Source organism: Caretta caretta, chromosome 6 (genome assembly GCF_965140235.1).
Source record: "Caretta caretta isolate rCarCar2 chromosome 6, rCarCar1.hap1, whole genome shotgun sequence".
Taxonomy (NCBI): Eukaryota; Metazoa; Chordata; order Testudines; family Cheloniidae; genus Caretta; species Caretta caretta.
Window position 1 is genome coordinate 52,766,849 of NC_134211.1, and position 8,087 is coordinate 52,774,935.

Consider the following 8,087-nt stretch of genomic DNA (forward strand, 5'->3'; position numbering starts at 1 on the left):
ATAGGCTCCTTCTCTCTCTTTTGCTTCAGCACAAGCTGCCTCAACGCTGCTCCAGCCACCATCACTTTGTACTGTCCATCACCTTGAAGCTGCTGCTGCCGCCACTCTGTGTTATCTGCTGCCTCAAAGCTGCACTGCTCTGTGCTGTCCATTGCCTCAAAGTCAGCAGTCCTCTTTCCATTAGTCTGAAGCAGTCTCAGCTCAGCTCAGCTTAGCTTTTAGAGAGAACTCAGTAATATCTAGGGCACCTGACAGAGTGTTCACCACTCAAAGATCGGAGAGGTAGGAGCCTTTTTCACCACATTCTTTTCCTCTTCTCAGCTGTGTCCAAGCTCCGTTGCCCAACTGTGCCTGACAGAAGTCATGGTCAGGGTCAGACCCCAGGCATATTTGATGCCTTGTACTTGCATTTTCCAACAAGGTCAGTAGCATTTTATTGCCCCTGAATTAAAAATTTAACCCAAATGCCCCACACGGTCTGGCCCATTCAGTCAATTTCCTTTGCTCTCTAACATATGCCAGCAGAAAACTTCTTCTCCAAAGGAGCCTCAGCCCATTTGTAGGCCTTAAGCAGCTTTGGGCTGCTCTTCTACTATTTCACCAACAAGTGACCACAGAGAGCTCTTCATTTTCTAAGGCTTCAGGACACAGGGCTTATAGTAATATAAAACAAAGGTGAAAACAGACAGATGACTACATAGTTTCATGTTTTACAGTTTGGGGGCTTTGTGTGCCTGTGGAGATGGATAGGGTGAGTCTGCTAGATAGACTAGAATCATCCAGAAATTGTGGTGTTAGGCAGTAGGCATGCTCATTAGCTCTTTGAAGTTACTTTGGTGACCTCCATTATGGGAAAGAAGCTTGATAGAACACAACCAGTCATTCTCTAAGAGTGGAACCAATGGGAACTCTAGGGGAGAGGAAGGAGTTTATAATAGATATGGGAGTCAGACTGGAGGACTCAATGAAAAGAGAAGAAGGGTTTGGTATAAGGGTTATGTTTCATGGATTTTGCGGGATTATGCTCCCTCACTCCACTAGAGAAGAAAATGGTGAATTTACAGCAGGCTGTACAAATTGCAGACTGTCCTTGCAAAAACTCAAAAGGAGTTTTGAAGGAGACAGTCGGATTATCAACTGTTTCCTAATTTCAGGGATTTGGCATGCACTACAGAACATTTGGACACCGTTCTACAGAGACTGAGGTAAACCCTTGCCGAGATGCACACATCATGATATTTTGCATTATATTGTTACATATATGCATTTTATTTTGCATTTTAACTTGTGGTAATAAATACTAAAACTTGCAGGTGGGGGGACCCTTGGAACTGTGGACTGTAAATTAGGGTTGTTAGAACATTCATCATAATTGTCTCAACTACATTCAAGAGTTATAAGTAAACCGTTATGTATGTTATGTTATGCCATAAGAGAGAGAGAGTTAAACATTTATCTTTACAGTCTTTGTCATTCTTCTCTCTGAGTTTTAACGCTGTTTAATATAGAAAGATATAACTAAAAAAAGACTAATCTGTGATCTGAGTCACAACAGAGTGGTAAGCTGAAGTTCTGGAAAGGGGAAAGGAATATTATACTCAACAGTAACATAGTGTTTATCCATAATTAAAATGCAAAAGAGGCCTGGCCCATTCAGTCAATTCCTGAAGTGATAGAGATGGGAAGAATTTGTTGCAATGCTTTAATATTAGGTTAAAACACAGTTTTTTTAAAAAAAATATGAGTTGCTTTTGTCTAAGTCACAGATGTGAAGAGTCATTCAATGCTTTAGGGAAACTGTTATGTGCAGTGATTGGGTGCTTTTGAGAGACAGGATGACATTTGGTCATGTGGAATTTCCCTTCTGGTTACATAAGAGAATTTGTACACGAGGTGTCAGGTTACAAACTGTGGGTCTGATTATCCTCTGACAACAGGGTAATTTTTCTTGATATCAGTGGAGTTATTCCTGATGTATACCAGTGTGAGAGGAGAATAGGCCTTTTTCATTGTTGTAGATGCTCAACCATATTATTAAACTACAGAGGTTCCAAAAAGCATTCAAGCTTCAGTATGGTCATCTGAACTAAACTGCGAAAACAACTAGACCCATCCACCACTAATGAATCCCACAAGGTCATGAGCACCAGCAACCTCCACTGAAACCCATGAGTTTGCTGAAAGTGCTCAACACCTCAGAATCTTGCAAAATTGGGCTCTGATGCAAAACTCATTGATCCCCATTGACTATAATAGGCTATGGATCAGACCCTAGGTGCTTACTGTCATGCAGTGAAAATTTACAGTTGCAGAAACACACTCCAGGAGGGGTTTTGGGTTTTTTTTTCCATTTTTCTTGACACTTCATAGTTTTACACTTTGTTTGTTTGTTTCTTGTGGTGGCTGAGTCCACTGTCTTTGTGAATTTTGAGGTTGTTGTGCATATTTGAACTACACAGACACATGCACAAATACAAATCAACTAACTCTTGATCAAAATAGTCACAATGTCCCATAGTTTTAAGGGAGGCACCCAGTGTTCTGTACATATCACACATGCTTCTGGACACTGTACATTTATGAAAATTATTTACAATTTATATAGAACCAGAAATAAAGTGCACCATGGATTTTATAGACAAGTAAGAGGACAAGATACTTGACACCTTACAGACAACACATAGATAAAGGATAGTTTGCCTTCTATCATTTTCTTTCAATTTCAGTTGCCCATTCCATAACCCTTGAATTACCTCCTTTCCTAAGGAAAAAAAATCTTAAGTTTCTCTTCTATTGCTTCTGTACCTCATTTGTACTTTCTTACTTCTCTGCCCTTTCACAATATCTTTGTGGCAGAGAAAGTATCTGAGACTAGGTCTGTAACTTTTAAATTAACAGGACTATATAAGAGCCTAATCCTCAAAGGTCCCATGCACCCTCAGTGCCCACTGAAGAATAATGCTCCCACATCATGATAAGCACAGCATGAATGGCTAAATAGCTAGAGGTGCTCAGCTTGTTGGAGGGCTAGGATCTGAACACTTATTAATATAGTCCTAAACAATGCTGTACGTTTATTATTACAGGTGGGGCCACACAATGGACACTAATGATTCAATTCACCTGGAGATGCCTCAGTTCTCTTTGCCAGGGCTGCATTTGCAAAACATAACTATTAGTAAGTCAATAAATACTACTGTGATGAGATGAAGAATCTAGGTAGGTGATCTATATAGCACCATACCTGCAATCACCAACTACATTCTTTGCAATAATTGATTCATTTAAATTAACAAGATAGAGCAGCATACAACCAAAGGGCTCATTAGAACACAGACACAGCCCTCCCAGTAAATCCGTACCTCCTATAACGGTAAGGAAAATATATGGGTAAGTCGTAATAACTGCCATGTTCTCATTTAATTCTATATCCCCCCCTCAAGCTGCACATTAAAATTAAAAACCTGATGAAACATTGATGTGTTAATATTCTCTATAAACTGCTCCTTATTAGCAGCATGGGCCTTTTTAAACATTTCAGTAAACTTGTAAAATCAATAGCTGTCAATGGCACAAGTGAAAGTGTTCCACCACTGTGCAGATGACCAGCCCAATTTGGGAGTTTAAATGGAACATAACTAGTGCACAGGGCTTGTCCTGGCCCTCTGGACAAGGATGCATTTACCCTTGGTTACCTGATATACCCATGTGTAAACAGATATGTATTGTCCCAGTGAAAAGCCTCAAAGGGATCATTCCTGACTGAGATTCAGTCTGGAGAAGTTTTGTGCCCTCTCTGTCCCATTTTAGAGCAAGGTACAATTCAATCCTCCATGTGCTTCATTAAAATAAAGGAATGAATATAAAGACAACTTATACTAGCTGTCTTATGACATGTATTTTTAAATCATATTGTTAGACTAGCCTGGCCAATTATTCTAATATTGAGTCTGTGAAACACTAGTTATGGAAAGCCAAATGCATGTAGTAAAATTTATCAGAGGGGGAAGGGAGTCTGACCTTGAAGTTTTTTGCACTGATAAAATACCTATTAACTTCAGGATAAGGCGCCTGCGAGGTAAGATTTATCACCAGTGAATTCTAGCTAAAGCTATGTCATCACACCTCTAGCTTTCTTCAATCAATGGCAGCCTCCCATTTCAACTCACTTATTAAAACTGCAGTCTGTATGGGTTAGGGAGTCTAAGTTAAATTCCTGACTGGAGTCTCTCTACTTGTTGGTTAAGCCAGTTTCCCAGCCTGCTCACAGTTCTGTTCCAAGTAGAGATGTGGTAGATAGTCCATCTATAAAACAGCAACCAATGTAGTGGTTGCCTGGCTTTTGTGCTATGCAGTAAATTTGTAATTAATACAGTGATACAGAGAGGGTCTCATTTAAAATAAAGAGGAAAATTCAGAAAGCAGTGTTTCTCCTGAAATGTAAATGTGTGTCAGAGAGCATGAGCAAGCGAGAGGACATACAAATACATATGGGGATTGTGAGTCTTTTTCCTGTGGCCTCCTCAATACAGGGCAGATTAACTTTACAATATGCAGATTTAAGGATCCCATGACTCAGCAATCTATTAAATAAAATAATATAAAACAATTTTTAAAAAAATTCTTCTTTCCTTAGCAAGATATTTAAACGTTGACTTAAAAACATGGACCATCCCAATTGTTTTACTTCAACTTCTTTTAGAGTATTTTCCTATTAACTGCTTACTGAATTTGCAATTGCTTAAGGAGTGTGCAGCATCTAAACTACTTTTCTGAGATGTCCTTCAGATTGATAAGCTTTGGAGGTAGCCACTGGGTGATGGTAATGGGTACAGACCTTTTTGTCTTTGTGGTATGTATGTAAATCCAGCTACCGTTAGAAATTAGCTGAGAGATGTCACCATCTGACGGGGAGTTCACAGTACCAGCTTTTTAAAAAATCTGAAGTGTATGTATATATCAGTGCATTGGGAACCATTAATTTACCACATTGAGTGTGAAGGGCCAAAATCCATTTGCTGTGGATGTAAAATCTTAACTACAGTTTCTGCTAAGAACTTTTCATATAGGCCCCAATGAGGACTAGCTAACAAAGAACAATGCATAGCCAAGAGAAAGCTGGGGTAAGCAGATAACCTTGTGTGTTTCAAGTAGTGAGCGGAGTCAGCATAACTCCAAATGTAATTGGGTGTCCTTATTGCGAGCTATAGACACATGAAGTGCTGAGAAAGGCCTCACGGTTACTCCCTAATGCAGGGAGGAGATTATGATACAGTACCCCTCAGATCCCAGAGAGAGTTTGGGGAAAGGGCTAATATGATTGACATGAGTTATGACATCCTCCCCTCACAGATGTATGCCAATCCTAGCCCACAGAAAAGCAAGGGTAAACGTATAAACAATTGTTATTAAGTACTAATTACTGTATTTTTGCTTTAAATCTCCAGGAATGTATCTGTTGGTCAACCGGGAAAGCTGCTACCTCATTCCCTTGGACCCCAAAATTAGGATTTAACCTATACACTTTAATAGGCATAGTTTGGGGGTGATTACCTGTGTGTCAGCAATATGTTAATCTGAGCCTTGGGCAGAGCCATCATGTAATCTTTTAGACCATTGGCTATTGTGTTTATCTTGTCTTGCTGCTAGAACCTATCCAGAGGCTTGGGAAACCCATCCCCCTCGCTTCTCTCCACGCAATGAGCACCCTATAGAATCTATTGTAATTAATTGTTCTGCAGTGTCTCTGAGACTAATAAGCAAAGTGACACTCTGCCAGCGCTGTGCGTAATAAACTCCTGTGCTTGACTTTACACAGTGTGGATTACTGTTCCTTCAGAGTGTTACTGGATGACATACAAATAGAAGATCAGATCCTAAAGCCATTAGTCAATCCTGTGTCATTCAATACTCCAGGCAATGGAGTCAACAGAAGTTTTGCCTGAATAAGGACTTCCTGATAATCAGGGATGTTGAGAATTTGCAGTTCCATTGACTTTGAGTGATGTTGTGGCTGCTCAGAACTTCTGAAAATGATGTCAGATGGATTGAGGGCAGGACTTTCAGAAGTATTTAGGTTCCAAAGGATCCAGATAGGCACCAAGTGGGATTTTCAAACATGCCTAGGTTGCTAGCAGTTAGGTACTAAATGTTAGGTGGCTAGCCACTTTTGAAAATCTCACTAAGCTCCTACCTGCATCTTTAGGCACCTAAATGCCTTTAAAAATCTGTCCTTGAGGGACAAATTCCACTCTCATTGAAATCAATGGTAAAACTTTCACTGACTTCAGTAGGATCGCAACAGACCTTATGTAAGCAGAATTGGTCCAGTTGTGACCAACCAAACAAACTGTCTGGTATTTCATAATTCTGAGTAAAGGGGATGGGTCTGCCATGTTCAAAAATAGTATGGAATACTTGTGGCACCTTTGAGACTAACAAATTTATTTGAGCATAAGCTTTTGTGAGCTCATCCAATGAAGTGAGCTGTAGCTCACGAAAGCTTATGCTCAAATAAATTTGTTAGTCTCTAAGGTGCCACAAGTCCTCCTTTTCTTTTTGCGAATACAGACTAACATGGCTGCTACTCTGAAACCTGTCAAAAATAGTATGTTCATTTAACTTTGTGATATTTAATATTCTGCAAATGTGGGGTTTTTTGGCTGTTTTTGTTTAGATGGGCATGAAATTGTACACTCTGAGCTGCAACAGATTTGTCATGTGTCTTAGAGCTACAGATACCATTCATGAATCATGAAGACCAAAAGGGAAACGCATGTATTTTTCAGGTTATTGTAAGCTTTCAGGATCTTAGTGAGATCCTGAAAGCTAGATGTGGTGTCTTTTGAGAAGCTGTCCAAGGGAATGTGCTCAGGTACTGCAGTTCAGTCTGACTGAGTTAAGAAAAAAAATGTCTGGGTTATATTATAAAAGCATATGGTCTAAGAATTAGATAATACACTATTGGTATTTGAGACTTGTTCAACAGAGAGCAAAATAGGGGGTATTAAAGCAGCTTTCTGTCTAAGTGCACTGAGTCAAAGTTCATTTTCTGTACGTTGTTTAAAGCGTGTTTATGTGTGTATGATAGGCATGCTGAGGTAGGGGCAGTGCTGACTGCTCCCGATTATTAGAAATGTGCATCTACCATTAGGCTAGATGGTGTCCCTAGAAAGGGACAACATATTTCCTCTCTGTCTCCCCCTTGCTCCCAGGGGTGGTGATTTACTGTTGGTACAAGCTGCCTGTGCCAACAGTACATTACAACCCCAGCATGCCTGCTTAGCTCCACTGACAGGCACATTGAGGAGGTAGAACCAAGCTTTGTTCATTCTCTGAGCGCTCCCACATAATTAGGGTGAGGAGTAGGAAGGAGACTTGTTGTGCTTTGTCCCTGTGTGCCCAGACCCAAGGTTTAGATGGTCCCTTGTAGGGGAGTTTTACTCTCTTGCTCCCCTTTTCAGGTGTTCAGCCTACTGCACAATTATTATTAATAAGAATTTCAGGCCCAATTTCATGTTTTTTTCCTGTCTAAAAAGATTCCATATGGAATGTCCATGGTGTCTGCTTTATACCTCCTTCTGACTGCAAAGCCGTGTGGTGTAGTCACCCGCCATTATTCTGAACAAGGAGGAATGGTTTCAGCCAAACTGACTCTTTGGAGTCCACCAGTTCTGAAACTTCCATCGGCTGAGGAAATGACTGTTCTCATAAACATAAGGCTATTCATTCCCTGGGCCCAAAAGGAAAAACATGTATCCTTTGTAATGCATGGGCCATCAAGTTAAAATGTGTTTTCAGTGTATGGTACTCTGTCCGTACTTGAAGCACAAAACCAAGATGAATCAAAGGTAGAATTCCCCTGCCAAATTGATGAAAACACATCTCAGATACAGGAGATCCAAGAAGTGATCAAGAAAGAAAACACTGTGTGTGATATAATTTTGAAAGTAGCCAGTCCACTCATTAGCTTTCTTTGAAGAGGTCCAGAAATGGATTGAAGTTATATTATCCAGCACTCATCTCGGTCAGTCATGATTTAGTGTCATTCCAAGCATACTAGTTTTGGAAATTCCATCTAGTGGAAG

At 40.1% G+C, this 8,087-nt stretch overlaps 1 long non-coding RNA gene across 1 annotated transcript; it reads left to right on the forward strand.

Moving 5' to 3' along the window:
• Positions 1-339: 339 nt before the first annotated feature.
• LOC142072343 (uncharacterized) lies at positions 340-5,643 on the forward strand. Its single transcript, XR_012668735.1, has 4 exons — positions 340-421; positions 1,155-1,205; positions 3,087-3,178; positions 5,448-5,643. It is a non-coding gene; the product is annotated as an uncharacterized LOC142072343 (long non-coding RNA).
• Positions 5,644-8,087: the final 2,444 nt, after the last annotated feature.